The sequence below is a fragment of the Haliotis rufescens genome, unplaced genomic scaffold (genome assembly GCF_023055435.1).
Source record: "Haliotis rufescens isolate VD_foot unplaced genomic scaffold, xgHalRufe1.0.p SCAF_20, whole genome shotgun sequence".
Taxonomy (NCBI): domain Eukaryota; kingdom Metazoa; phylum Mollusca; class Gastropoda; order Lepetellida; family Haliotidae; genus Haliotis; species Haliotis rufescens.
In genome coordinates, this window is record NW_025963891.1 from 19,374,654 (window position 1) to 19,393,274 (window position 18,621).

The window sequence follows — 18,621 nt, forward strand, 5'->3', positions numbered from 1 at the left end:
GAAAATGTAGATCACAACACGTTTATAGAAATGTCAGTTTTTAGGTCTGCATTACAACCCAACAATGTGAGAAACAGCAAAATCTACAGATTGAAGCCATGATATGGTGCCGTCTTTTTGTCAATATTTTTTGGTTGGCAAGTCGCTCCTCCAGCTGTTCCTTCTTTCTATTCTGTTGTCCGAAAGAGCCACATGGGGTCAGTTGGAGTGAGTGAGTGAGTAAGTGAAATTTAACGTCCCATCGGCATTATTCCCTCCATATCGCGACGAGACCAAGTTTAATATGTTATCTGTGCAAAATAATATTTAAAATCAATTCATGCATACTATATTTAAAAACAATTATGAAACATATTTGAGCATAACAATATAAAACAGTTTTAAAACACGGGCTATAGGCCACCAGTTACCAAAGCAAGGCCACCTCGCTGGGGATCATGGGGACTGACAGTACCTCGGCTTCCTGCATGACACCACAGCAGGATTTACGTCATCACTTTAGCTACTGGTGGTTGTTTATAATACTAGCCAATTTTAAAAATTGTCAGCAATGAGTTGGCTTAAAAACACTGGTTGATGATAGTAACATCGATTATGATAGGATTGTGTGTCACACACGGGGACAATATTTATACGCTACGTTAACCTCCTGGACAGAGCCTTCAATAAAGTCAGTTGGTAATAGCATCACACCAAAATTAAAAACAAGCATTTAATTATTCACATACACATTTAAAATTTATTATATAGACCAATTTCTTTCAAATAGCTGATAATGAGATGCCCGCTGACACGGGAAAAGAGATCTTTCAGATTTACGCTTTGATAATGTGAAACCCTTGCGACTGCAAAGTCCACACAATCAGGCAATAAATACTTGACGGTGAACCTTTCATCACAAGAGATACACTTAGGAGGTTCGTCCTCATCTGTCTTAAGCAGATATTCGTGTGTGAACCGACTGTGGCCAATACGATACATTGGTTATAAGATTGTTGATATACTAAAGGATTAGTTTCTGACTTTTTTAGCTGGGTTAAAGTGAGGTCTATTTCTTGCTTCACCATCTGCCAGGGAGGAGAAGACAGAAGACGGTAAGGTGATATAATATTTAGATCTATAATTTTAGCTGCAGTGATGTGTGGTTGAATTCCGATTCCAAGTGGTGGTTGGTTGGTTGGTTTGTTGTTTAACGCCGCACTCAGCAATATTCAAGCTATATATGACGGCGGTCTGTAAATAATCGAGTCTGGACCAGACAATCCAGTTATTAATAACATGAGCATCGATCCACGCAATTGGGATATGATGACATGCATGAACCAAGTCAGCGAGCCTGACCACCCGATCCCGTTAGTCGCCTTTTACGACAAGCATAGTCGCCTTTTACGGCAAGCATGGGTTGCTGAAGACCTATTCTAACCCGGAATCTTCACGGGTCCCAAGTGGTGGAACCAGGTTTGATAGATTTCGAAACAGGTTTTCATATTGAGGGTGGAAAGCACATGCTGGATTGGATTTATTTGAATGAAATTTAGTAATGTATTGCAGTGAAAGTTTAAAGCGGCGCAGTTCGAGTGAAGGTTCATCGGCCTCAACATACCAACTGTCCACGGGAAAGGTCCTAAAAGCTCCAAGACAGAGCCTTAGGCCTTGATGGTGTATTGTGTCTGACTTTTCTACATTGCTTTTGCAGGCTCCACCATAGACAGTGGGGGTCAGTTGGAGGATCGATGCCTAAGTGAAACTGTTCGGATTTGAATTATGAAATTAATGAAATTAAATACATTGGGGTGACTGGCAGTGACGAACTACCTTGCATGACAGACCGGTACAGACTAGGAATAGCCTTGTATATGGTCGTTATGATAGGGAAATGATTTTTTTCGGAAAACACATAGATTACTTATATATGCTCACATTATGATAAAATATTTGTCAGGTGAAAGCAATTCACATACTGGTAATTTACGTGTCTTGGCTGCATCACATTTCTCATCCTGAGTTAAGGTCACCTATCAAGAGTGAAACAGACTATAGCCTTGAAATCACCGGGCCGTTAATTTTAATCTCTCAAGCCTGCCGGCAAAGTGAGAACAAACCGTCTCCTCGAATCTTCAGCGCCGTCTGGTTCTGGAGAATACAATCACAGCATGCAGTTAATCTATAACTTGAAAGTTTACTGACGGAAAAGAGTAACTGTGCTTCATATAAAAAAAAAAATGATTGTATTCTGAAATTAGATAATGCATCTTTCAATACATATTCATGAAGACATCTCTCTGACTTTAATTTCGTGATTCACAATTTGGATGTTTGCGTGTTTGTTGGGCATGATACTAACACTCGTGAACAGCACATAATGATCGTTTAGATATCAGGTGCTCATTAAACACATTTGTTTAACCGTAAATAACCCTTACGCAATGGCACAACTTGCTGAAAATTAACATCTACGCGCTGTGAATATGCTGCAAACAGGAATGGCGATAAACGAAGTCGCCAGACATTTCAAAGGTAATAGAAGGTAATTATTCCTGGGCTGAGACCAATTAATGACACAACCGTTCTCAGCCGGTTGAGGGAACAACACACCCGGCCCGGACGTCTAGTGATACGCCCAATTTTGCTTCTACGTCGCCATCAGGCACGCCTTGCTTGGTGTAGACAGCATCTGGGATTCAGAAGACAAGACTTGGACAGTATACTATTCACAGATGAGTCCAGGTTTCATATGTTCAGCTCTGATGGTCATGCAAAAGTTGAAGATCAAGATCGTTCAAGATCATGTTGTACCCTTTGTGCAAATGCAGGTACGTAACGTTAAGTTGCAGCACGTCAAGTTGCAGCACGATAATGCCCACATGTTGCACCTGTTGTAACAGACTTTTTTTAGGCAGCATAACATTGCTGTACCGCCACAGCCGGCAGTTTCCTCAGATCTCTTCCCCATTGATCATGTCTGGGATGAAAGTACCGTTACCCTTTTTGTTAGTATAAACAAACCAATGGATTAGGTGATGTCTTCTGGAAAGGGCCGTGATTCCAACAAAAGAACAATTTTCTCCAGATGGTTACCATGTCGCTAAATGTGATTCTCATCGATAATTACGGACCTTTTCAATGTTCTGCGGACATCTATGTTCAAAGAGATCACACGTATTTTTACAAATCAATGTTTGTCAGTTTCCCCTTACACCACATGTATGTTGAGATGACTTTACAAGACGTGATACCAACAGGTCGGGAGACCCGTGAAGATTCCGGGGTAGAATAGGTCTTCAGCAACCCATGCTTGCCGTAAAAGGTGACTATGCTTATCGTTAAAGGCGACTAACGGGATCGGGTGGTCAGGCTCGCTGACTTGGTTCATACATGTCATCGATCCCAATTGCGTGGATCGATGCTCATGATATTAATCACTGGATTGTCTGGTCCAGACTTGATTATTTACAGACCGCCGTCATATAGCTTAAATATTGCTGAGTGCGGCGTTCAACAACAAACCCAACTGGTGTCAATGCCCCTAACTGATAGAATAAACTGGTCCTGTGTGGCTATATAAACATGCGAGTTTTGTCCGTGCGTCGTCTGTACTACTTTTTCGCCTGATGGTGGGTATAAAAAACATGTCAATGTTCATTACGAAAAAAACCTTGTTTCATTCATCAATTCAAAAATGACCTGAAATGTACTTTGTCATCCCCTCCCTCTGTCCACCATGCTATCTCCACTGCCACTTTCTAGATCCTGCTCCTCCTCCTCCATATAATCGCCAGTTTCCGTAAGGAAATTACTCAACGCATTTCTGTTGCGTGTGGTTCTTTTCCACTGGTAGTGGATGTCATCAGTACTCTGTAAATGAAGGTTCTATATAATGAATTGATTTAATGGGTTTCCAAAGGCATATATCATAATACATTATGATGTAAACTACAAATATGTAATTTAAAGAAAATTTTTGACTGAATATTGCCACATTTTAATACGTCTGTATAACCCTTAAAACAAACTGGAATGCTTTTAAGTTTCTTCTAGATGCTTTCCACGTATAGGGCTATCGTCATTTTGGTGGACTTTTCCGACCCTCTGCCTTCTTTTTGCGTAATGAAGATTGTCTTCAGTCTGGGTCTTCCACCTTTTTCTAGAAGATTCTCCTTAATCATTATTTTTCTGAAATGTCACTATTTTCCTAATAAACATACGCAAAAATAATCTGTGTGTGTGTGTGTGTGTGTGTGTGTGTGTGTATGTGTGTGTTTGAGACAGAGAGACAGTGAGAGAGGGAATGGCGTATATATAAATACCTATATTTTCTAGTGTTGTTTTGTTGCAATGATGTGCCACTGCATTATATCGGGATCTAAGACGTGATTTCCGTCCATTCCTTTTGGGTGCGGTGTGCCAAGGGCTTGCCTCTAAATGCTTGCTTTGTCTTAGCCAAGACCTCCATCCTGCTATCTCTTGTGACAGGGAATTGTCAGTGACTGTTTGAAATGGTACTGACAACTCAGCACCAACTGTTTTCATCTGTTATCTGTTATCGGGGTATCAATGGGTCTTAAAGGTATTTCATATGTTGTGATATACTATCAATTTTACCAAGTTTTAATTAATTTAAAACACATAATGTAGGTTTAATGTACCGGAATCATGCATATAGTAATGTTTTCATTTTTTTCCAAATTAAAAAACCGTATTCCAATTAACATTTTTACGATTCTTTTAACGAAACCCGTACATCGATCGCAAACTCTGGTTGCACCAATTTCAACATCGTCTCATGTAAGTACCCAAACTTCTCCTGAACCGCTTCAAACATAACTTTTAGTGTACAGTGTGAAAAGAATGGGGCCCAGAACTGACCCTTGGGGAACCCCACAAGAAAGAACAAAACTATCTGACGTTGCCTCATTGACAGTGACTGACTGACACCGTCCATCTAAGTATGATGTAAACCATTTGAGAGCATTTCCTTCTAGTCCTATCTGATGGTGTAAACAGTCCAAAAGTTTGATGTGGTCTATGGTATCAAATGCTGCAGAAAGATCAAGTAGAACAAGCAAGCTTACGTTACCTCTGTTTGCAGATGTAAGGAGTTCATTGAAGTCTCTAAGTAATGCAGGGCATTGAAGTGTTCGGAAGTCGAATTTTTACTGCCTTCTCAAGCACTTTCGAGATGAAAGGTAGGTTTGATACCGGACGGGACGGTAGTTTTCCAGCAAATTTGGATTCAGACCAGGCTTCTTGAGGAGAGGTTTAACTATAGCTTTCTTGAAACTCTTAGGAACTTCACCTGATGAAAGACTGAGGTTGATAATCTTTGTTATGGCAGGAAGTAGAGTGTCAATGTGATCAATGACGATCTTTGTTGGAATTTGATCTAGTTGACAGAACGTAGGTTTTGAATCAATGATCATTTTCCGGATTTCTAGTTCTGAGAACAGTTTCAAATCCTTCAGAGGTTCATCATTGAAACTGTTTTGCATGTCATGTAGTAGCAGGGGACTGTCACGTAAACAATCTGGAATGACGTTTGTGTGACTGTCATGGTTGGACTTCACATCTAGGTTTTGTCGAATATTTTGTATCTTGTTGACAAAGTAGTTGCTAAAATCACTGGCTAATTGTTTGCTGCTCGCTGATTTTGGCAGATTCTTGTCGGTCTCCTTGCCAATCAAAGAGAAAGTAAACTTATAGAGATTGCCTGGACGACCCACACTGTCCTTGATTTTCTGTAGGCAGTAGGCTGTTTTAGGTACTTATCTGCTGAGTAACGGCATTTCGTGCCGCTTTATAGATCTGTCTATGAACTTCCAATTTTGATTTACGCCACTGACGTTCAGCAATGCGTCTAGGTGCCTTTGCACGTGAAACAGTATCACAATACCAAGGAGCTGCAGGCCTACTAGGAATTTGCTTGTCTACACCTGGTGCATGTAGATCAAGGAGATTAGAAAGAGTGATGTGATAAGACCGACAAATCTCGTCTAGATCATTGGGTGGATCTATCAGTAGACTAGATTCTTTCAAGTCACATGAAAATGCTGATGCATCCATATTCTTGGTGTTGCGACACCGAACGCTGACTTTGATTCGTGAAGGAGCTTTAAGGGACAGCTCAATGAATACCATGTACTGATCAGATATGTGTATATCCCATACTGACACATTGGATATGATGTTACTCTCCCTTCTGGTCACAACCCAGTCAATAATGTGACCAGACTTGTGATTTGGGCTGTCCACATGTTGTTGTAGTCCGTGAGAATTCAATAGCCTGGCTAATTTCTTAACTTCCGCTTTTTCAGTTTGTTCATAATGGACATTAAAGTCTCCAAGAAGAAGTATTTTTTCCTGTTTGTAATTTTCGAACAGAACTGAAAAATCCGCATAAAACTGAGATTGGGGAATTTCATTTCGTTTTGATGGAGGTGGTCTGTATATGCATGCAATCGAATACTGACACTTGCAATTGAGATAGTCCACTCCATCAGTTCGAATGACTGAAAGTTGTGTCCAGTTGAATCAATAACAGATAAATCAATGTGTGATTTATGGACAACTGCAATTGCCGCCACCACCTCCGGATTTACGTGGAAAATGATTAAATGAATACCCGATAGGTGTCATCTCGGCCACTTGGGATTCGTCTCCACGTTCTCTGAGCCATGTTTCGGGGAATACTACCAATCCGAGTTGATAATCCGTCACAGCATCAGCAATATCGATAGCTTTGTTCCGAGACGACTGGGCATTCCACAATGCGACAGTTAAATTTGAAGATTTTCGTATGGGATGCACTCTTATAATATTTGAGAAGTCAATGTCATTCCTAGTATTGCCAGATTGACATGGTCGGTTATATTGTCCATATACAACTTTGATTAGTCTTTCTTTCTTCCTCCCACTTCGAGTGCCTCTCCGCGTTCGCTTACTAACACATATATTTAATTCTCTAAGGCAATATATTATTGAGGGTGGTATCCACTGTTTTACTTCTGAATTGAGAGAAAGAAGGTTTTCTCTAGTGTAGTGTTCAATGCTTGGGGTTTCTTTGTCCTCCTTGACTGTTGGCCAAGGCTGGTTGATTGTCCCCATTGTTCTACACCGGTCCCAAGCTGAGGTGTGATTGCATGTAGCAGTCAAATTTGTAAACTTATGGCTGTAGTTTTCATCATGAATTGAATTTCTTCATATGAAACACACAGAAATGTTCCTGGTCTTCTTAGCTACATGAAAGTCACAAGTGATCACGAAAGATAGCAAAAAAGGGAGAGCTGTGATTTTCTGCTGCCAGGCGGCGCGAGCACACTCTCACACTATATATATAAAATTTGTATCAGATACGAACACTTATTCCCTTCAGCCGTAGTCAGCGACGCTACCAACGGAGCTAAACCTGCATTTGTGAGTTTCTGTAGATTTAAAAAACAGATTGCAATGAATAAAAATATTAACACTTATAGACCGTTGTGTACAAAACGGTAGAGTATAACTTACTTCATTCTTGGTTAAGTATGGTTAAGTTATTCATGTGTAGTTCTTATATTCGATTTATACCACTTCAAATTACCCACAATCCTTGGCCAATGTACCTATAATTGGTATGTGAGACACGTGCTTGACTATTTCTAAACTGTTCCAATTTGGGAAGATTTCTGAAGCTCCTCAGCCATGCATCATCTGTGGGTACACCTGGAGGCATCCACATTTTCACTTTTCTGTTGTGATTCTCCAATTCAAAGTCACCACCTTCACTTTTACTGTGATGACCGGAGGGAGAAATTACCTCACACTGATTAGGATAAGTGACAATTTCTGGTGGGGCTTGTAATCTCATATTTTCATCTCTCAGAATGAGTTCTTGATAGAAGTTGCTATTCATTGCTTAAAAAAAGACTGGAAAATTAATCCCGCGGCTGTGTATCATTGCTTGGCTGTTGTTTCTCCTAACAGCAGAACGATATGTGAATAATGGAATGATGAGTTCTAACCAAAGGCCAGACAGGAATTTGACATGATTTTTATGTTGCTTCAGCCAAGCATGAAATGCAGAGATAGTGCACAAATGTTGCTCCGATGCCTTTGGCAGTAAGAAACTATACAAAGTTCGTCCGTGGAACCATATAGAAATATAAGGAGTATTTCCCAAGACTTGTGGTGGTTGGTGGCTGACTAAGCCATATTGACAGCAGCTGGAGAAAAGAAGCCAAGCAACTTTGCAACATGTTGTAAATATGGTCACCATAGAAATTTGAAAATTGCCCTCACACCATTCATCTCAATGTGTCCTGCCCCAGGTACAACCAGAATATGCTTGAAAAGTTGATGACTGGCATCTACAACAGCATCATCAATGGGGTGATCAATACCACATTGCTTACTCAAACCCTGCAGGCCACTTTTGACAATAGCCTGACAAACTGGACATTTGTACCATTTAGTGAGCATTCTGCATAATCAATTGTAAGGAGAACCACCGCATCCGAGAACTTGGCACATTCTACTGTTACCAAATTCACTATCTGAACATATTTTATTCAGAACAGTTTGAGGAACTTTCATATGATGCAGGATTGACCATGGCTGGATCACCCAAACTAATTTCAGGTTAAATAATTGAATGGCCAGAGGTTACAACATCATCAGGATTATCCATTTTTTTAACAGGAACCACTGGAAAATGAATGTGTACATTCATCAATATTGTCACTGAACAAACCATTTCTACATGTCAAGCTGTTAACAACTATTTCCAACCTGCTTTCCAAGAATGTATCCACTAGTGATGACAATTCATGATGAAACTTCTTACGAGCAAGACCCGTGAAGATAAGTCTTCAGTAACCCATGCTTGCCGTAAAAGGCGACTATGTTTGTCGTAAAAGGCGACTAACGGGATCGGGTGGTCAGGCTCGCTGACGTGGTGATTGCATGTGATCGGTCCCAGTTGATGTCAATCACTGGATTGTCTGGTCAGACTCGATTATTTACAGACCGCCGTCATATAGCTGGAATATTGCTGTGTGCGGCGTTAAACAACAAACAAACAAAATCTAACGAGCAACATCCAAAGCCTGTGCCATATCGTCCAAATTACAAATTTGTAACCAAGCAATAGGTGAAAATTGGGGACAACATTGGATTTCACTGCTGGGGTCAATTATGTACATAATGTTTGTCATGACACTACATTTTGGTCTATGATTTATTGGTACCTGCCAGGATCTACCAATCACTTGGTTCTTATCAAAGAAAACTGTCAAAGAGCCTTTTTAGGGGCTATGAGATGTGCTTCAGGGCCAACCTTGAAGCAGGATGTAAGTGATGGATAGGCACCACAGGTTGAATTAGTTTTTGCTACCAGATATACCAGATATCGGCGTGATGATTGTGGGAAAATAAAGGAATTCAGCACATCTTGCTAACATGATAGTTTTCTTGGAAGATTGAAAAGTGTCGGTATCCTCAACTGTGTGGGAAACTAATGCACATAAGAATGTCAACAAGAGGACATTTCTACTTTTCATCCAGGGTTGAATGTTTAAATTGTCATAAAAACGGGAAGATTTATATTGATCTCAAACTTCTTTTGTGTCATCTGCTAATTGGGAATGAATGTAGCTGCCAAGGTCACGTGACAAACAAGTGAGTTCATACTCCGACAGTTTATCATTTGACAAATCATCCAAAACACTTTGTACGTTTTCATTCAGTTTGTCTGTCTCATAAAATGGAGATTATTTTTTCAGTTGTATAGTTCGCACAGGCAGTGCACAAGTAGGTTGATCTGGGCTGAAGGTACTCTAGCTCTTTTAGTTTCTCTTAAACCTTTTGGCGAGTTTTCTTGATTTAATTAGGTACACTTGGAAGTCTTGATTTTTAGAAAAGATTTCATGCTCGCTGCAACTGCATTTTCTGCCCATGTTGTAATTTTAGGATATATAGCTGTAACATTACAATAAATAGTATTGCAATGTTATATTTTTTAATACTTGTTTTCTTTTATGGCTTATTGTTGGCAACCAAAAGGACATTTGAAAATAATACTCCAAATTTTAAACCCAAGGTAAGCGCCGTAAAACCACGTGTCCAAATTACGAACGCTTCATTCATTTCTGCGAGCAACCACGGTTTCAACGTGGCATGTATTGTCTACCATAGTTTTAGTGGGCGTTGGGACACAATTTTGCCGTGGACAGAGAGAGGGGTTGACATTTCAGGTTATTATTTACTTTCAATGTAGTGTTTTTGACTGATTTAAAGCACAGAATGTGTCCAAATGGCGGAGGGACACTCGGGTTGACAATAACCTGCGCAACAAACGGGGTAATGTTATAACAATCGATGAATGAAAGAAGTTTTTGTAATGAACATTGACATGTTTTTTATACCCACCATCATGCGCCAAGTAGTACAGACAACGCACGGACAAAACTCGCATGTTTTTATAGCAACGCAGGTCCAGTTTATTCTGTCAGTTAGGGGCATTGTCACCAGTTGGGGTTTTTCCCCGACCTGTGCCATGAGAATATGAAATTGAACTGACGCATTACCTGTTCTCAGGTAACACATGCAAATTATTGAGAGCATAAAACCCTGACCCTGACCCCGACCCTTTACCCAACATCCCTCGTGCATGCAGATGCCGAGAATTAGTAAGTCGAATCTGAAGCTGACGCTGTCTTAAATCATCGTCAGCTGATACAGTTAGCAAAAACTGGAACAGATATGAAAGTCCCGTTTCATTAGCGATACAATAGTGCGAGCGCTGTTTTATTCATTTGGCCTTTGAAATATACCGCATGCTTTGATGAACGCGTAAAAAACCTGAGGGATATTAATACTCGTAACTGTTAACTATATAAAAGCTAAACGTCAAAGGACATTATCATTTTTTATTTACGTAATTTGACAAGAAAGAGTATTGTTAATCTTCCACAAAGATAATATATTGCACAACTATAAAGAAACACTGAACTTCAGAAGCTATTCAATAAGCACTGATATTCTGAATACATTTCACAAATGAAAGATGTTTGATTTGTGATTTTTCAGAACAAAATTCTAACAAAATGTTGCTTTTCTAGCAGCATAACCATTAAGACCCATCTACTAGCCAATAGCAGAGGCACCAGCAGCTCAAGTCCCAACCCAGTAGATGTACACACCAGATCCCCTGCAACTGTGGCCACCAATACATTGAAGAAACCCTCAGATGTCTCAACGCCAGACTCAAAGAACATCAAACCTGAGTTGACATCCGCCATTTCTGAACACATCCTCAAGAACCAAGACCATACCATTATGTGGGAAGCCAGCAAAGTCCTGTCTACCAACAACAACTGGTGACACAGAAAACACCAAGAAGCCGCTGACATCAGGAGACACCAGCCGACCATGAAACGTGATCAGGGAGATGCCCAGTGCTTGGGACTTACTGCTTTGATTATTGTCTGAGCTAATAATCCTTCTGGCCTCCATTTCTCCATTGCCATTTCCATTGTTAATACCCATCAGTACTAATTGCCCCCCTGTCCCCCGTTTGCCATTTGCCCATTGTCTATTACCAATCAGTGATATTTTATATAATTACCTATCAGGGAGCCATTTACATGTACCTCTTGGAGATCAGAACGTTTCTTAAATAAACACTATCTCGGCATGTGGTCCCATAAACGTTTATTTAAATTTTGCTCGATTTTACCACCAGTTGTATTTGTATTGACCAGATATCATGATGCAGGCAATAATAGTACGCTTGCATATGTTGACCAAAATTAATAATATATGTATAAAAAAAGAATAAGAGTAACCAGTCTTGATTATCCGCCCAAACAGATTCCATTTGGCCTAAAACAATAATAATATATGAATGGACCACTGAGAAATGGACCACAACAAAAGACAATGTATTCACTGTTGGTTGTTCAGTCAAATATGTCACTGTAGTTGAAAAGTACATTGAACTTGATGCCCCCCCCCCCACACACACACACACACACCACCCCCAGCTTATGATTGTGGGTTCGAATCCCGGTTCGCCCCGATCATGTTTCTAGGCTTGTGAGCACCATACCCGTGCACATTGGTTTCACCGAAGTTTGAGACCTGGATCACTTCGGTCTTTCCTCCCAAGTTGACACGATGTGATAAACTGGAATACTGTTAAAAGCGACGTTAAAGCCAAATCACCGTTCCTCCGATCTCTCTAGAATGGTCTAAAAACTTAATCATATGTTGATCGAGTGCATTACCGAAGCACATCAATCATATGCCAGAAATTCATTACAACTTGGCAAGCTTTTGTACATATATGTTTTCCTAGTCAAACAATTTGTTCAATAAACACGATAAGAGGTTCTTTCAAATTATCCAGTGTTTGCATGTAATTTACATTTCAACATCAGCGTTTGAAGCTTTCATTTCTGTCGTAGTTTCTTTCATCAAACATAATTCAAATATTCTCTCCGCCAACACGAACAGGTATGTTGATCAACAAAGCTTTTGCCTTTTAATCTTATTCAAGGCAAATGTGTTACGTTACATGAACAAGTGTCTTATTTCCATTTATTCAAAAACGATTTCTGCTCCTATAGAATTCAGGGTTGCTGTGCCCTAGGGGAACAGGAGCATTTGAAATTTCCCAATGTCATATAATACATAGTAGGAATGTTTCATTGAACGAATCATTTTGAAAATGTTTAATGGTTGATTTTCATTAAAGAAAATACAGCTTCTACACTAGAAACACAATCGGAACGAACCGGGATAAAATGTTTCTGGCATGTCCAAGGGACGTAACTCTGCACATCGAATTGCGACGCCTCAGACGACAGGGCCAATCGTGCCTCCTCGGTTGAGTCGAAGAGCTTTTGGACTACATAATGCTTGGCAATGATATGAAAGCGGTCATCTGATAGATGTATTTCAATTTCATTTATCTGGTGATCGGAACCAGATAAGGGATTGTGTTCCTTCCTATAAGCATTCTTGAATAGTGTTGAAATCGGCGTTAAATCCATCTCACTCACTCAGTCACTTCTTTATCAATATCAGTATATAGTTACGTAGAACCCCACACTCTTTGGCAAGTTAGGTGTCCCTATTGGAGAAATGTTTTGTTGTAGCACATATATAGTTATAGTGACCAACACGTACGATTAAGTAAGAGTTTGAAGTCGCTACTCACACATCAATAATGCCTTAGCATATTGTTACGTTCCTCATGATTATACACGTATTTCATTTTCTCCAGAAGGTCCAGAGGAGTAATATCCATACACTAATTAAATACAAATCCAATCTGACCCGATTAATGATTCGAGATGTCTAAAATTATTCGTTGATGTCTAGAGAGGTATACCCTGACAACGAACAGTGCAAACTGAAAACATGTTGATGTCCACCTAGGTTAACAGCTGCTTTCGATGGTCACTGTTATGTGACATTTTGTCCAGGAAAAGCTTCTCCCGAAATTGGTTGAAGAAAATTGCTTGGTGGTTATGGATTTTGTGGATGCACAATTTCAGCGAAAGTAGACATGTGGCATGCTTCACGTTTGATTATCATGCACATAATCATGTTTGAATTAATTCGAGTGATCATCTCTGCAGTGATTTCTGCAATATGTAGCAAACGTAATTGGTACTAGCTTCAGTTACTCCGTACACATGTACAGTAAAACCATGTTAACTTGAATACCAATGTAATGATATGGTACCTGGTGAGTCGTCATCAACAGTTTGGTGTCAGTACACTCCTTGTTTCGAACTACGGACAAGTCGATTTAGGTTTTTCGAGTTAAAGAGGATTTACTGTATTAAACACTGGAGGCATTAAGACTATTCTGTGGTAAAGGGATAGTCCGCCCGCGGTTGTTATCTTGGCCATGACGGATTACCTTTTGAAATACATGTACACATGTTCCAGGAGTGTTATATGGCAAGAATAAGGCTTTGTGTGTTACTTCTTTCTGCACCAGGAACAATTGACTACAATCTCATGCTCAGCAACGAGACATTCTAATGAAGCTCTTGAGCTTTGATGTCAAAGAACGACCTTCAAACGAAAATTGAAATGACTTTATACATACGTTGAAAGTGGTAACATATCACCGCGAGGGCCCCTGTTGATAGTGTACAGGCTTAGAGAAAAAACATGACACCTACACCTAGATTAAGAGGTCGAAAATAACCTTGGATGTAGAGCTCTTGGGATCTGTAGCACAACTGGCAGAGGGATACATGTAAGCCTTGAAATAATCCTCTAGAGATTCTCGTGCCACATTGTATCTTCAAATGCCTATGACTAGGATATCACGTCGCGCTGTGTACTGTGCACTTAAGACAAGTCGGGCAAAGGTAAGTGAAGTTGGTCTCGGAGAGTAGGTGGATGGAGCGACTCTTGAGAGTTTCTAAGGCTACAGTTGTGCCCCCAGACTAATGATCCATGTCATGATCCACACATAACATAGACTGAAGGAGAACATGTAAATACTGTAAATGTGGGTCAGGTTTAATTTAATATTAATCCCATGTGACCACAACTAGACAGGCTGTGATGCCTAACTGTGTCCGGGGATGCCGAGGGAGGACTACAATTTCACTGTAGACTGCAGATTTAATTTGTATTAATGTTCGTGAGGAAATTGATTGGTTTCTCTTAGGACATTTAAGAATCTAACATTTGCCTGGAGCTTATTGCCATTTTTCACTTGGACATAACTGTCTGCTCCACAACGGTGGAGAGGAATTAGTTAAATCTACAGGCAGGTAGATGATAGACTTCAAGAAGGGGATGTAAAGCATTACGCTCCAAAGGTTCATGTCACAGTCGCATGGCAGGAATACTGCTGTGCGGCGTCAAGCAATACATACTTACTTCTTTCCATATTGTATGAAGGGTGGCTTTTAACGGTAGGGCACGACCTGATTACTATTTTCGTGAACACCTGGTGTCATCACTGATTTTCAGTAGTCCAATCATATAATTTCCACAGCTATTTTGCCCTTTGCGTTAAATGGAAATTTGTTTCGGCAGAAAATCTAGGCTGTTTTTTTCTCTCCTGCATTTACAATTTATATTTAAAGTTTAGTGTTTTACTGGTGACTATTCTGTTATGCAAGACTTCTGTTACTGGCAACGAAGAAAGGGAAATTAAGATTCTTATGACTTCTTCCACCGCAACATGAAGTACAATTTTGTCTGTGCATGGCAGTGGGTGATCTAACATTCTTGTATCAGTCCTTATTTATATAGACAGAACAAACCTATGTCGAGAATACTATATTTAGTAGCGCTTTTGATAGTGTCTAACGGTACTCCTATCTTACATCGAGGAAGTGAAGCAGGGGTTGTAAAGGTGAAGGCTTGCAAAAAGCCACAGAATCGTTTTCGCTTCAGTCAGACTTTAAGTTTGTTTGAACAAAGAGTAATATCCTGAATTTCGCCTCATTGATTTCGCCACCTAGAATCACACGTGACTCGTTATGTAAAGTGTGTCAGTTAAAGGAGCAAATACCGTTCGAACGGCTCGTCTTATTGATCCTTTAGGAATTTGTTTAGCCTTACATTAGGCAATCCCAGTTGTGAACTTCGGTCTTCACACTTTAACAGCTTGAGAGATTGTGGAGCAATGGGGTATGTTACTTGAAGTAAAGGAGAGAAGGCAGATTTAATCTTGGCGTCTGAACGTCACCCACCAAAACACTGACCACAGCTTGAAGAGTGGTAATTTCCCATCAACTGTACAGTCTTTATCAGTCGATGCGATCCAAGCCATTAGTGTATGTGTGGGTAAATAAGAAGCGTCGGACGTGTGCTTCTTGTGTTTGAGCGGTAAACCATACTGAAAAATAGAATAAAAAGTTCTCTTTAATAATTTGATTGCTGGAACTAGCTTCAATCTTTGCATTCAATACTAGGTACACATAGCTGGGGAAATTTTAGAATGGTGTACAATGGGCATCCCATTTCTTTACAAAGGCGAGCAAGTAGTCTTAGACCTCAACAAGACGCGAAAGTGCTTTCGTGTACATTAATTTCCTACGAAGAGCTGGCATTATGACCGAGCTCTTTCATCCACTTGCTCCAGGAGATCTTAACTCTTTGCTATGCACTGTGTGTAATACAAAGATATCCGCTGCATTGCCAATGAGTTTATTGCGTCTTGACCTGACATTCCAGTGTTCGATATTGTGAGCAACGATCCAGGGTACTATGACACACAAACAACTAAGTCCCACAGCTTCAGAAACCGATCCATAAAGTTGTTTCTTATAATCGACATGGGTTGTCTAGTGGTACCTAGTATGTGGTCTAGTGGATAAAGCGTCTGTCCGGAAAGCGGAGAGGTCAATGGTCGTGCCAATAGATGTTACAAAATGGTACTTGTCAGCCTGCTTAGTGCTCGGCATCAAGGGATGCCTGACACTGAGCATCATTACTCCTGCCTTGCAACGGCTGCATGTAAATAGTTTATGTATATATTTCCGGACATTTAGTAGATGAAGCCGAGAGGATTTTATCCTTTCATGAGCTGAAATCCGAAGCCTTACCCATCGCATGACATCTCGTTTAGGATTCTGCACACAGGGGCAATATTATCAGGGGAAACATTTTATCATACTATGAAGTGTTAATGCTTTTTTTCGGAAGTGTGAGATAAAATATGTCGTTCTGTAATTGATATTTGCAATAGCATCTTAATGATTGAAACAGTTACACATTGTTATTCTGATAGCAATTGTCTTGCGCGTGCGAAATTTAGAAGGCGCCAGTCGTATCCCATTCTGTCATGCTCCTCGAGCATTGAGTTCGAGCCACCGGCTTTCATTAGAAATGTGTACATAGATATTCATCAGTTTAAAGTATTTTTAAGTACAAAAGCAAAGTTGGATAAAGCATTTAACAGAGCGGTCTTTGTCCTTTACAAAATATAAGGTTAGTTTTAGAGTTAAGCCAATCTCATGGGTTTCACCAAAGTCGCAAATATCTACGAACTGCATCAATTTGGGGCTTCTCCCAACAGTAATCTCACACGTCGTTATATAACCGAAATATTGGCACTCCTTGCCCAATGATGTACTTGAAGCGTTGTTGTCTGTTAGACTACATTTTATGTACTCCAATTATGTATTCTTTCAACCATGGAAACTAAGTGTTTAAACCGATGGGTTGCAATGATAATGGTCTACATGGAGCATCGAAAACAAAAGTAAAGAAGTACTTGCCGTATAAGGTAACATCCCCTGGCAATTTGTATTCAAACACTTTCTGGTTATTGGACACAAATGAGAAATGACGTGTGTCATGAACCCCGTCTAACTGGCCAATTGGCATCTGCCAGTTTTACCCATTTACACTCTCGTTAATTCCATTGTGACCCCTCGACAGTTCATCAACAGCGAATCTGGACAATGTTATACACAAGGTACATTGTATGTTGTTTGAATATAAGTTATCAGAGGTGATGGAGCAGTCTAGTGGTTAAAGTATTCGTTCATCACACCGAAGGCCTGGGTTCGATTCCCGAAATGGGTACAATGTTCGGAACCCATTTCTAGTGTCCCCATCGTGATATTGCTGGTATATTTCTAACATGCGGCGCAAAACAATAGTCAGTCACTTCAGGTTATCGGCTTTTCACTTGCTGTGAGGTGAGGTGAAATTGGGTTTAACGTCGCGTCCAAGATTATTGCACTTATATAGCGACGTGCATGCACGTGTATGTGTGTGTTTGTGGCTGCTTGTACTAGTCCGGACTGATGCCGATTTATAGTGCTAGCACACTAAGATACCATGCCGCAGTTTAACATGAATACCCCACTCAGACACAGTATACTGACTCCGAGCCGACCAGTCCTTGTTTTAGCCCCTTAATGCCGAGCGCCAGACAGGGTAACAACAAGTACAATCTTTTTTCCTCTTTTTGTATGACGCGGCCCGGGATCGAACCCTGGACCTTCCGCTCTCCGGGCGGACGCTCTACCACAAGACCACGGAGGCGGTCCACTTGCTGTGAATTTGAAAACGCATGAGGACTGGATGTGCCTTGTTTGCTTTGTGATCACTGAGAGCATTATATATCGATATCGATTGTACATGGTTTAGCTCTCCTGATTTGTAGCCATTTTTGCTGAAGAATACAGAAAAATGAGTCAACGTTGGGTATTTTGCTTCAAAAATAACATTTAAATTACAGAGCTCGACTCATGACAGTATTGTCCTTCAAACAGAATGAGGGTTGCGGGTTAGAATAGATCCCAAACAACCTATACTTGTACACGGCGACTAAATAGTGCTCGACTGATTGTATTCTAACGTATCCCGACGACAAAGACGTTTCTTTCAATAGCAAAGATTCGCTTTATTCTCCAGGTCGTTGCCCTTTGGCTTGAATTGTTGCTGATTGTGGCTTTAAACAAACACACAAACAGATACACTACATCGGAATGTGCAGGCAATATGGCTGACGGTGTGATAATTCGGGATCATGATGTAAAAGTTTCACAGGGCTCACCATAAATGTCCTCCACATTTCATACATTTTCAATACACTTTCTCAGTGATCCGCCAACAGATACCTTTCCATGCTAGTTTACAGAAACATTCAGA